We start from the raw sequence: 12586 nt of genomic DNA, 5'->3' as shown, positions 1-12586 counted from the left end.
TGTTTGCTAGAATAATAGTTTAGTAGTTTATTGCGACAAGAGAAGTTTATCACAACTCTGGCATGTTTGTCTTTGACGTATTGAATAATTGATGGTTTTTTTCGACCAATTTTAATGAATAGCTTTTCTGATATGTATAAACATTAATTTCTCATGGATGTTGTAACATATGTAAAAAAAAAGTAAGTTGGAAGTACTGAGCAGCATGACCTGATCTATTTGTTGCAATGGCATATACTTCTTCTTGTGCCCCCTATTTTTGTTATCTCTGTCATGTTCACGTGCACAGCCTATTTTGCCCATGAGCAAGGTTAGCTTTTGTTCATTCACTGCTGATCTTGTGCTGGTTTTTACTGCTGTTCTAGTTGTTTAGTTCGCAAGCTGAAGTCCACTAGAGTTAAGCTACCTGGAACATTTGGTTCAGTATTGTTACCCCACGGTACAGTGTAAAAATGATACATGATATTCAATTCCCTGAGGCTATTCTTGTTTGTTTTCTGCAGTGAGAGGCTGGCATTTGACAATACGGTTCCGTGTGTGCGTTGACTGTTGCTGCAATCAACGCAATATTGATTCTGTTCCGTCATCCATCATCCCAGCTGCATTATTGATTCAGTTCTGTCTGCTGGCGAGGTAATAATCTCCTACTCAACTTGTGATGTGGAAGATAACAGTGAAACCATGATTGTTGGCATGTTCTGTATGCTATGGGTTTTCTTCCTTAAGTGGTTACAAATATTCTTTTCTTTCACAAAAAATGCTAATTTCTCGGGACCTTTTGCTTCTTCTAGTCTTGTTGTGGAAATTTCTATCCGCAGAACAATTATCGATCTCCTCAAGATAGGCATGCAAAGCAAACTCAGATGGTTATTTCTAAAATTTCTAGGACATTGATCAATGTTGCTCTTTCCTAACATGGCTCATTTAAGGTCGATCATTTTTCTTAGTTCTATACTTTCTTCACCTCAGATGAGCATCATAAAGTTGTCGACAGCAACAAAAATCACTACAAATTCGACAAGTTTGACAAAGTATACCTTCATACTACATAAAGCACACACAAGACAAACCCGCTCATTTGCGCTGACCGCACTAAACCACCCACGGCCGACCGGTAGATGATAATTGTGATGATAGCATTAAGACAACTGTGAACCAGTAGGCCTGGTTCCATCCAGATCTGGAATTGCCATAAGCCAGAATGCCTGGTTCTCTGTAGATGTAGAGCCCAAGGTTTTTAAGGCGGCATAAGGCGATCAAGCCCCGTCTAAGAGGAACAAAATGCTAGGATGCTGCCAAGGCGCCTTACAGCCCAAACGACAAAGGAGGCCCAGTTCCATCCAGATCTGGAGTTAGCATAGTGACCGAGGGAGCAGAGCAGATGTCTCTAGCTGCCACGTCTTGCGATAACTAGCGTCGGAGAAGGTAGCTGTGGTGCACGGCCTCCACCATTGTGTCCTCACTTGTTGTTAGCGATGGAGGACTTATCTGTTTTTCCTTTTTGTTATTTTAGGGGAAATCCATGTAGAAAATAGTTGATAATTGAGTTGCAATTTTACTTCTACTAGTGTTGAACAACCTCAAATTTCTATATTTCCTTCATGCTTGTTCTGTGGCAAGAAAGATTCAACACTTGCCTTTTCTGTCTCAAATGTCGATGAAATTTATCATGATTTTTCCACACTTTTATATTTGGGTGTCAATACTTTGTATTTACTCTACTGTGTATTATGTTTCTAGTTTCTGCAAACATTTTAACTATGTTACTATAGTTATCAGTGGTTGTACTAGTATTAGGTGAATGAAAATAGTGATCGCAATATAATATATTTAACTTAAGTCAATTGATATAACTGTTGTCCTTAAATTCATAATTCCTGATGCAGACTTTGAAGTTGACACTATGCAGAACATCAACCGGATCTCGATCTCCAACACCACCATGTCGATGCTCTGCGTCATGTTTGGACCCCAAGGTTAGGCAGACTTGCCAGATGTGCTATTGTGTTCCATCATGGTCCTGTTGGGTTCAAGCCGTGACCTTCTTGCATTCATCGCCACCTGCCCCAGTTGGCGTGCCGCGTTCATGTCAATGAAGCCTACCTTAGACATGATCTTCCCACCTGTTATTTTCCGGAACTGTGCCGACCAAACGAGCCCAGCTGGCTGCAACACTGGAAACACATGGGAGCTTATTGATCTTGCCTATCCAAGTACTCCATCGCGTCGGTTGAGCCTCCCAAATATTTTGGACACAATGGAAATTCTGAAATGTTCTTATGGTCATGCTATCTTCTCCTCCGGCAGATCCCATGTAATTATGGATGTGCTCACTGGCACCACGGTTGCAGCTCCACCTTGCCCATCCATTCAGCTCTTCTATAGAACATTCGTATCTCCAGAAGCGTCGCCGGATTCATATCTATTTGTCAGCAGCCCGCACTGCCTTTACGCTTGGCGAGTTGGGAGCCCCTCATGGTTGCACTGTGATTTTTTGAATGCACATTTGATTCATGAGATGGTGTCCTTCAAAGGGCGGGTCATTGCGAGAATACAGAAAAAGCTGTACATCGTGCATTTGGCACCTGAGTTTCATGTTGAGGTACTAAGAGTTTCTTGCAGCGATAATATAGACCCATCCAAGCTTTCTCGAAAGTTGGTGGTTTGTGAAGATATGCTTCTCCTACTTGGTGGTAATGAGAAAGCCTTCTCCATCGACTTCTCGACTAAACCAGCAAAGTACGTGAGGGTGGCAGATGGAGGCTTGTCGAAGTGGGCATTCTTCTTCGGCGAGAAACCTATTGGCCAGCCACGACTGTTGGTGAACCCAGAGAGGATAGGGTTGAAGGGTGGCCAGGTATATCAGCTGGATCAAAATGGCCGAGTATTTTCATACCCAGCAGATGGCGAACAAGATGGGGAGTGGGTTCCTGAACCTTGTTTTGTGAGGATCAACGCTCATTTTGCTTGCAGTACGACATCCTGTGCATCTTGGGTATGAGATTGTGCTGAGCGGTTGTCTCCATGTCGCTGCCTACAGAGGGGAACTTGATGTTTGTGTTCAGTCGCTCCATGGGTAGATGCTGTGTTGGGAGATTGATGAAGACTTTAAAATTATGTGTTTGCCATCCTGTTCTCCGGGAGTCAGAAACTTGTGCTACCTATTGTTGCATCTGTTGAACCTTGTTGTGTACTTACATTTTGGATAAAAGAAACAGTGGTTTACATCCTAAAATACATGTCATGTGCCTGACCCTGTAGTTATGTGTTATGTGTTATGCTTATTCTCCTTCTAAATGGAGGTAAATAAGATGCATGAGAAGTTTTCTGAAGCAACATATGTTTTTCTCTTGCCTTGCTCTGCTAAACTTTTTTACATTGAATCCAGGAATTTTTTGGTAGGAAACAGAATGGTGGGTATGGAGAATATTCATGTGGAGTATTCCCTAAGGAATGAACTGTATTTTCCTAATATTTTATAGATCTTCTTATGATGTTGATGTTTGATTAATATAACTCTTCAGCTCATGTAAAAAAATGATGTATAAGAAGAAGAAAGGACAAATCAAGGAGCTTCTTCAGTCAGTTTTTCAGCTGCCAAGGGATAGAAAGATGCTGGCTATAGCATTGATTCGGTGCTGGTGGCATGAGCGGAATAAATATTTTCTTAACTGTATCTGGACACTAAAAAAATTCTAGCCTGAGCAAACCCTGGCGCGACAGAGAGGAGCGGACTGGCCCTTCCTCGATCTCTCGCCTGGCTTCTAGCTCTGCTCCTCGCCCCCTTGCACAACACGATGTTGGTGGCCTACATCCGTTGCCGGTTTGCAGGTTTTTTAGGGTCTTGCGAAAACTTTATTGGTCAAACGAAATGTTCATAGGGATACAAAGAGGGTCATGAGGAATAGCAAGCCACAAGTTGTGACCCTGATCAATAGAGATGGACAAATTGGCAAGATTGTTTGTTTTGAAGTTCGACGCATGGCCTTCCAAAGCATTCCATTCATGTTGGGACCCCGAGGGTGAAACCGAAACATAGGGCCCTCGCCCATACATGGATACTCCAATTGCTTTATATTGCATCAATAAAATAACCAATCAATTTCCTATAGAAATTTACCTGTCAATTATCTCAACCTCGTCTAAATACTTATTTGCTTTTTCTAGTGAAACAAAGCCAGGTTTAGATAATCCAAGGAATAACTACTAGTCTCCTATTGGGTACTATGTTATTTGCTCTAATTGGGTACTCATTTAGAAAAGCTAATCTAATTCTATCCTATATTTTTCTCTCGTCTACGCATTATTCAGTGTCACAAGAGAGTTATTATAAGGCAGAGAAAGTAGAAAATTTGTACTAGATATTCCCAATTTAGTGCCTCGGGGGGGGGGGGGGGGGGGGGGGGGGGGTCAGTACCAGCACATGCAGGCAACATATCACATCGGGAGAAGGAACAAGTGAACCAGGCCCCCGCATGCCTTTTTTGCCTATCACAGGCAGTGAACCACATATCAACATTCGAATTCTAGTTTGATGATTAACCGTGTCTGGTTTGGTGTCCTCAGTGGCAGTGTCACGCAATAATAGCAGTCCCATGTTCCATCCTCATTGGTTGTCATGGATCTACGCCCTGCACGAGCGAACATGTGGTGTTTTGGTCACATGGATTGACGATTCATGATCTCACATATTATTGTCCGGGTACTTTAACTTTGTCTTGACGGTGGTTAGGACAATGGTGTTATAAGCTTGTTATTGTCACTTCGTCTCTCGTTTCGTTCTTTTGTGTCCCCAGTCTTCTTCCCTTACAATATGGCGATGAAGCAACATTTCGGCAAGGTGCCTACCATAGTTCATTCCTCAATCATAGGTTCTCACCTGTTGAGGTGGATGGTTTAGAGCAACTCTAGCATATCGGCTAAAACTGTGTCCCGCAAATTTGATATAGGAGCCGCCTGGAAAAAAATTGTGGTACTGCGTGTTGTGTTAATCACGTCGCTAGGATATTTGCTTTTCTGTTAGTGGGCTACATTAGTTGGTAGGCCCATCAAGTTTGCTTAATAGTTGTGATTTGCTTTGGGTCAGAGGCGTGCTGCGTTCACGCTGCGACCGAGGGTTTAGTGTTGGGTTTGTTAGGCCACGCCATGGAGATCGTGGGATGGTGCGATCGTAGCACGGCGTGGCGATGGAGTCGGGTCAGCCAGCGATCCGCGTTGTAAGCCTTGAATAAGATGAGGAGAAAACAGAAAAGCTGGGAGCCAGTTCGGCACAGCGTAAAACGTCTCTGTGCGTGTATTGTTCTTTGTCTTCCACCTCTGTGAGCGCGAGCGAGTTGCCGATTTGCAACGACAACTGGCATCAGAGCCCCGTTGACATCCTGCAGACATGGCCGGCAGCAAGGCGGGCAGCGGCAAGGTGGCCCGCAGCAAGGCACCGGCCGACGGGACTGGCGCGGGCGGCTCCAAGTCGTAGACGCCGCCACGTTCATGATCCCCGTCACGCTCTCCCCCGAGGAGGCGTGGGCGGAGCCATACTGCGCGCGGGCGCGAGGTCGTGGTGCCGGTGGTGCAGAAGGTGATCCGTGAGTCTGGATCGGCAAGCTGGCCGACGCTCATGAAGACAAACTACAACGACTGGTCTCTGCTCATGAAAGTGAAGCTGGAGGCGCGTGGCTTCTGGGACGCCGTCGAGCACGGCGACATCGACTTCCACGAGGATCGCATGGCACTGGAGGCCATCCTTGGAGCTATGCCCCCTGAGATGTTGGGCATGCTGGCCATCAAGCCGACGGCGCAGACACGGCGTGGGACGCGATCGTCACCATGCACATCGGCGGTGACCGAGTGCGCGCAGCCAAGGCGCGGTCTCTAGCCCGGGAGTTCGAGACCATCAAGTTTCGTGATGGCGAGTCCGTGGATGATTTCGCGATGCGTTTGGGATCCATGATCACCAGCCTCAACATCCTAGGCGACAAGGTCACCAAGGAGAGGGTCGTCCGCAAGTTTCTGCGAGTCGTGCCGCCGCTCTACTCGCAGATCGCTCTCTCGATTGAGACGCTCGTCGAACTCAGCGCGCTGAGCATTGAGGACCTGACGGGGCGCTTTAAGGCTGCCGAGGAGCGGTACGGGAATGACAGTGACTCGCGCGACGGCGGCAGCTTGCTATACACTGCCGAACAATGGGCGGCACGCACGAAGGAGCAGGGGCAAGACGAATCATCTCGTGGGAAGGCCGCGGGCCACGGCGGCCGTGGCCGAGGTCCGCGTGGCGGAAAACGCAAAGATGCCGCGCCCAGCAGTAGCGCGACCAATGTCAGATAGGGCTCGTCGAGTGGCGGTCACCGTTTCAAAGGGACCTACTACAATTGTGAGATCCAAGGACTGCCACAAGCCGCGGCAAGAGGAGGCGGACGTGGTGCAAGTGCAGGAGGAGCAGTCGGGACTACTCTTGGCAGTTTGTTGCGGCCTGACACACCCCGGACGAGCCGGTGAACCAGTCTGTCTACCTCAACGAGAAGAAAGTGGTTCCCCAAGAGGCGTCGCACAATGGTTGGTACCTGGACATAGGGGCGAGCAATCACATGACAGATGATCGTGGCGCATTCGCCACTCGGTGACCGGCGTCGTGAAGTTTGGCGATGGCTCATCAGTACAAATCAAGGGCAGAGGCTCCGTGTTGTTCAAGTGCAGAAATAGCTCACACCGTGTGCTGTCCAAGGTATAACTAGTAGACTGCCCGTGCGTTGCCACGGGCTTTTTAAAAATTAAATATCTTACTGTCTCATCATGATCATGTTCTATTGAAAAAGTATCCGAGTTTTATGGATATATGATATTCCTCATTGCAATTAATGTCACTAAATTTCTCGATTCGTCAACCATGGGTAAGTGCAAAAGTAAATGAATCTAAGTTGAGTGAAATAAGAGAGGGTCAAATGAAGGAACAAATGAATGTTGCACATGCCTTAATTACTTCTTCTCCACCCTGAAAATGGAACAAATGAATCATGGGCCGCCGAGCGGCCAAGCCGGATATGTAGCTGCATCTCGGTTTTCCTCATCGAAGATATGTAGCTGAGCCAGTTGAGTCAAAGTTGTTTATTCCTTTGCTCTTCTTCCTACTTCCAGGATTAATTCCATTGTTATGTTTCCCTTCTCTCTTTGTTGACTTATGATGCATCGAGGCTGCGGATGTAGTGTAAAAGTTGATGGGATTGAGTGAGAAAGAGCGAGGCGGGAATATTATTGCACTAGCAACCTTGTTTTGCACCACAAGAATACCATATTAGTTCTTTTTTCTGAGGTGTACTTGTGTTGTACTTGTGTTGTACCATGGTGTTTTTTCTTTGCATAAACGAAACATTTTCTTAGATCTCAATCAATTCACTTAAAATAGGACTGCAGGATTAATTACTGAAAACACAAGGGTTTTTCTACAAAATGTGCGACAACGTACGGGCAGGAGCACTACGTTCTTTAGTATTAGGGAAAGATATGCCTATGCGTTGCAATGGGGGAGATATTGACATATCCATTGAAGTATCCGTCAGCATGGCCAAACAACATTTGAATTGTGTCCGGTCACAGCAGAGAGACGTACATTGAGGTCTAGCGGAAATTATGTGTGCCCCTGTCACATACCTCGGTATTATAACACAAGCCTATATGTGGTTCCCAACATATGTGTGTGTAGCATTTTGTATTATAACATTTTCCTGGTTCGTTTCTCATTCACATGGCTCTGCTGAGTTCTTAGCAGCTTATTGTCTTTGCTCTATTCAATTCCATCTTTTTTGGATATACCGTAGCAAGAAAAGTTTAGTGTACCATCGAGAATCATCTATTCATAATAAAATGTACAAATCAAAATTCGGTCGCTCTTTAAATTTATTTGGTCGGTAGAGAAAATTATGATGTGAGCAAAAGATTAATACAGATTACAATCTTCCTAAAAAAGCGGCGAGGTGCAAAATGAGTAGAGGAATTGTCGTCCGGGTTTATTGGGCCTACCAGCACAAACTCAGGTACCAAGGAAAACAATTAAAGTTGATGGCGCATGATTTAACGTTGAGAACACATTATTCGGAGCATGCAATGGCCAACCAGAGCAGCGCGTAGTTAAGGCATGCAGCTGGTGACACGCTTCGCCTGTTCATGTGGCCAATGATGCCCTAGTGGATAGTTATGGCATGGTGCATGCAGCTAATAAAGCGGATGTGTAATCAATCCTGCGCGCATGCAGTAGTTAATCGAGGGAAATTAAGTGCGTCCTGTTTAGAGGCCTTAGAAAAATGGTACACGGTTAGTTTGCTTAAGGGCTCAATAAACCCGGACGGAGTGAGTATGTGTATAGTGTACATCTTTATACAGAAGAAGGCTCATAGTTACAAGCACGTACACTCAATTCTGCCTTTTTTTGTCTCCGGAAAACTAGAAACATTTCAACTCCAAACTTGGTTCCACGATTACAGAAAATGGTTTTGAGATGTACCTGGTGCGTGTTCAAGAAAAGACAGAGTGCATCGTTTCAGAGGTTTGTTGAATATATGGCCTGCTCGGTACGCTTCCATGAACAATTCTGCAAAGCACAATGGAAACAGTAAATCACCATGTAACCGAGTCACAATCTCAGGAGAAGTTCATATGTGTTATCTGCATGCAGATATGGTCTGAGTCATCATCCTGAAGAAATCCCCCGTACCTGCTGATGGTCCTGAAGAAATCCCATGTAGCTGCAGAAGTGGCCGCTTGAACCACCCAACCCCGTCGCCACCCCCCGGAGCCGCTCGACACCATGGACGGTCGCTAAGTATGTCTGCGTTGACTGCGGGCGAGTGCGCGCGTCCGACACATCTGGCCCCGCCGTCGGTGACAACTGCCTCCTTCGCTCGTGCGTTACTACGGGAGATACGCTATTGAAACCTTGTCATGACAGGGAAAATAGGCAAGAAAGAATCCATTGTACACAACACAGAGTAACATACAACTCACCATCAGTCCTAGAAGATATATATTGGTATGATCAGTAACAAACATACGCGTGGACACACCAAGTAAAAATACACCCTACTGATCCCAATTGATATTTCATCCACCCTTGTCCCAAGCATGCATACTTATAGACAACTTAAAATGTCAGATCCTTCAAAACTATATGATATGATCGATTACTACAGAACAAAAAGATGAACCAAGTAAATTCATTTTTCTTTTAGTGAAAAATATATGAGAACTACAGAACTCATTCCATGTAGACTTTCGTGAGTTAGAGTTCCTTCATAAGTCAATGAACTTGGCAATCAGCAGACAACTTACTAACTATTTACACATCTTGATACAACAGAATGCAAGCACCTGATTTGTAACATAGCGATTGAACTGTAGAACCTCTAGAAGGGAGAGCAGGATACTCCAGTTGGCTGAATGTGGGAGGAATAGAACATTTTGAAATGCACCTGAGCTCTTGGGGGCTGGGGCATCATTCATTTGATTCGTACTCACTTGGAGTTCCACCGTATATATAGACATATGTATGGACACACCAGTGAAGTATCGTGTTCTCACTTCAATTTTGGTTGCTCCAAATACTTCTAAAGAATCAACTACCGTGCACCATATATGAAATCAATAAGTACATCTGGCACAAAATAGCTGAGATAATAGTTTTTTAGGTACAGAATTGTGAAATTCAGCCTGCATCTTAAATACAAAAATGATATCAGAATTATCATTCTAAGTGTCACTCTTAGCTATCAATATGAACAGACTGAATCACCCATCTATTACTGCATTCAAAATGCATATCATAGAGTGACTCGAGATTTTAAACAAAACACAAAGATATCCATTCAGGACAAAATAACCTCGGATGCATTTACAGAGAAGTGATATGAATAGAAAAAGGCCATACTATCTAGTGCTTGGTTGGTGTGAAGTTACTAATCTAAGATTGACAAAAGTGTCATAATAAGTATTTAATTGCAGTAGAAAGAACGATCCTAGGAGTATCAATTTTTTTGTTTCATTATGCGTTGCATTTACAGCTCATTCTAACCATACTGACTCATAACAATCAAGCCTAAAAACCATGATCTGACCATGGACAAAGACAAAGACAAAATGGCCAAAAAATCTATAAATAGAATTGTAGCAATAGTATTGCATACCAACGAAAACTAAATGGCAGTGTGATGGTAATGTGCATTCAACCCTGGTTCTTTTATAGGCCACTTGAAATTGGACAAGGATTCAGATTAACACCCGATCGGCACCAATGCAACCGATGCGGACACGAGCTTGGACTCTTCGACGGCGATGACAAAGTGGCCGATGGCGCCCTTGGTCATCTTCTCGTGGAAAAGAAAGTCACCGCTGCTCGCGGCCCTTGACAAGGTTGAGCTCTGAGTCATCCACGTCGGCGCCGTCGTTCTGCTCTCATAGTTAAAAAAACAAAGGTAATGTACCACACCACCAGGCAAGTAGTCTGAATAAACTTTCAGATTTCATATGGTTAGATATAGTAGACTAAATTAATTAGGCAGGGTTTGTGTACACATCAGTAACAAAATCAATAATCAATAAGGCAAAGTTAGGCAAATCCACATACTGAAAAAACATTGTTAATGCAGTGTGAAATAAGAGAGGGATGAAACATAGAATACCTGTTTTCATCATATGGTAAGAGAAGATGTGCAGCAAAACAAGTTGTGCCGTTTGAAGATGAGTGTAACCATGGACAATTAGGTCAACATGTCCTGATGCTAACAAAACCAGGGACACCTGATTTAGTACTAAAATTATGTTAATGTCAAATTCTTCAGTTTTGTTCCTATAAAAAACGCCCACTGTAACTATGTTTTAGTTCTTCATCACTCCTTCCACTTTCGTGAAAAAAGGAAAAGGAATAGGGCAATATTAACAAAGGGGGATATCTTACTCGAGTAAAAAAATGAATATCTTATACTCACTAGTGCAGAACCGGGCAATAGCACCGGTTCGTAAGGCCCTTTAGTGCCGGTTCCATAACCGGCACTAAAGTGTGGTCACTAAAGCCCCCCCCCCTTTAGTACCGGTTCAGCATGAACCGGTGCTAAAGGGAAACCACGTGGCACGAGCCAGCTCCGGGGGCCGGGAGCCCTTTAGTACCGGTTGGTAACACCAACCGGTACTAAATGTTTGTGGGTTTTTGTTTTATTTTGTATTTTTCAATTAAATTTGTGTTATCAATTTAATTTAGGATTGTTTTACGTTATAATAAGTTGTAGTCTTCATCATCATCATCATCATCGCATATTAATAAATAAATAAACTCTAGCTAGCTAAAAATCATCGTAGTCGTCTAATTACCACTATTTAATCATCATAGTCATTACCGCTAGCTATCTAATCATCACCAACACTGGCTAGCTTAAAGAGGAAACATTCACTTTCTAACAGAAGCAAAGATATCATCGAGTTCAACATAATCATCACCAACATCGAAGTTCAGGACACGGACATGAGACACTAATTAAGAGCATGAACTAGTGCTGCTCCCTCTCAGGTAGAAATAGCATAGAACATGTATAGCTCTCCTGATTCATCATACTGGAGCATGCAGATGAATCTGTCTCCTAATCTTGGGTTGCGCTTCTCCTTGCTGCCCCCTAGTACTTCTCTGCAATCGTTAATAATTTTGCTCCAATCTTTCACTACTAAGCATTCTTCGCTTTCAGAAATCCGGAATTCACACATGTGCAATGTAGGATATCTTGGCCGTAAGCTAACCATTGACATGTCACCTTTAGTCTCGATCCACTGAGGCACAACTGTCATCGGAAGTCCCTGTTGAAGAACATCGTATAGTAATTAATATATTAAGCAATGAAAGTTTAGCTTCAAAAATAATGTATGCAAAAGATGCACTAATTAAGGACAAATAGTAAAAATCTTACCATCTTTCGATTATAGATGTGACCGTAGTTCAATACGATCACCATTGGTTGCACGTTTTGAGTACTAACATTTCTAAGTTCAGGAAAAAAATTGTCTTGACAGTATTAAGATCCTCAAGCCATGAAACATAATGACTTATCTCCTCGCAGTTTAGTTGAGCCCCGGGGCAGTAGTAGGTCCTGTCTACCAAGCGCCGGATATGTTTGCTTGAACCAAAATAAGCTGACAATACAAATTGGTTGTCAACTATTTTTGAATAAACTGTATCAAAGACATAAACATATGCATGCATGATTGAGAAAAACTCACATAATGGTAGAACTGGAGGTGTTTGCACATCGATCCAGATGTCTATATTACCTTCAATATCATCTTCCGGACGAATATCAAAGGTGACAACCATACCAGGCTCAAATGCATAAGCCTTGCATAGTGCTTGCCAAGTTTTGCATTCAAAATGGGTGTATGTGTCTCCATTATATAATTTGACGTTGAAAGTATACCCATGCTCCGTCTTCAAGTAAACTCTCTTTATCTCCATATCATCTATAGCACTAAAACCTATCTTATCCAAGACAAAAATTCTTGCATGGCAGGGGATGCGCTAGTAGAATAGTGAAAATTTAAATTTATAAGTTGAAGCAAATGAAGC

The 12586-nt window shown here is 43.6% G+C and overlaps 2 pseudogenes across 1 annotated transcript; both read left to right on the top strand.

Moving 5' to 3' along the window:
* The first annotated feature begins 466 nt into the window (after nucleotides 1-466).
* On the top strand, nucleotides 467-3191 carry LOC147957143 (uncharacterized; annotated as a pseudogene). The gene is made up of 2 exons (XR_015611369.1): nucleotides 467-633; nucleotides 1887-3191. The product of XR_015611369.1 is annotated as an uncharacterized LOC147957143 (transcript).
* A 2195-nt stretch (nucleotides 3192-5386) lies between these two features.
* LOC147957142 (uncharacterized) lies at nucleotides 5387-6321 on the top strand (annotated as a pseudogene).
* The last annotated feature ends 6265 nt before the right edge of the window (nucleotides 6322-12586 follow it).

The sequence above is a fragment of the Triticum urartu genome, chromosome 7A (genome assembly GCF_056163025.1).
Source record: "Triticum urartu cultivar PI428250 chromosome 7A, HENAU_Tu73, whole genome shotgun sequence".
Taxonomy (NCBI): domain Eukaryota; kingdom Viridiplantae; phylum Streptophyta; class Magnoliopsida; order Poales; family Poaceae; genus Triticum; species Triticum urartu.
Note: the sequence above shows the minus strand (reverse complement) of the source record. Positions and strands in the feature narration are given on the sequence as shown.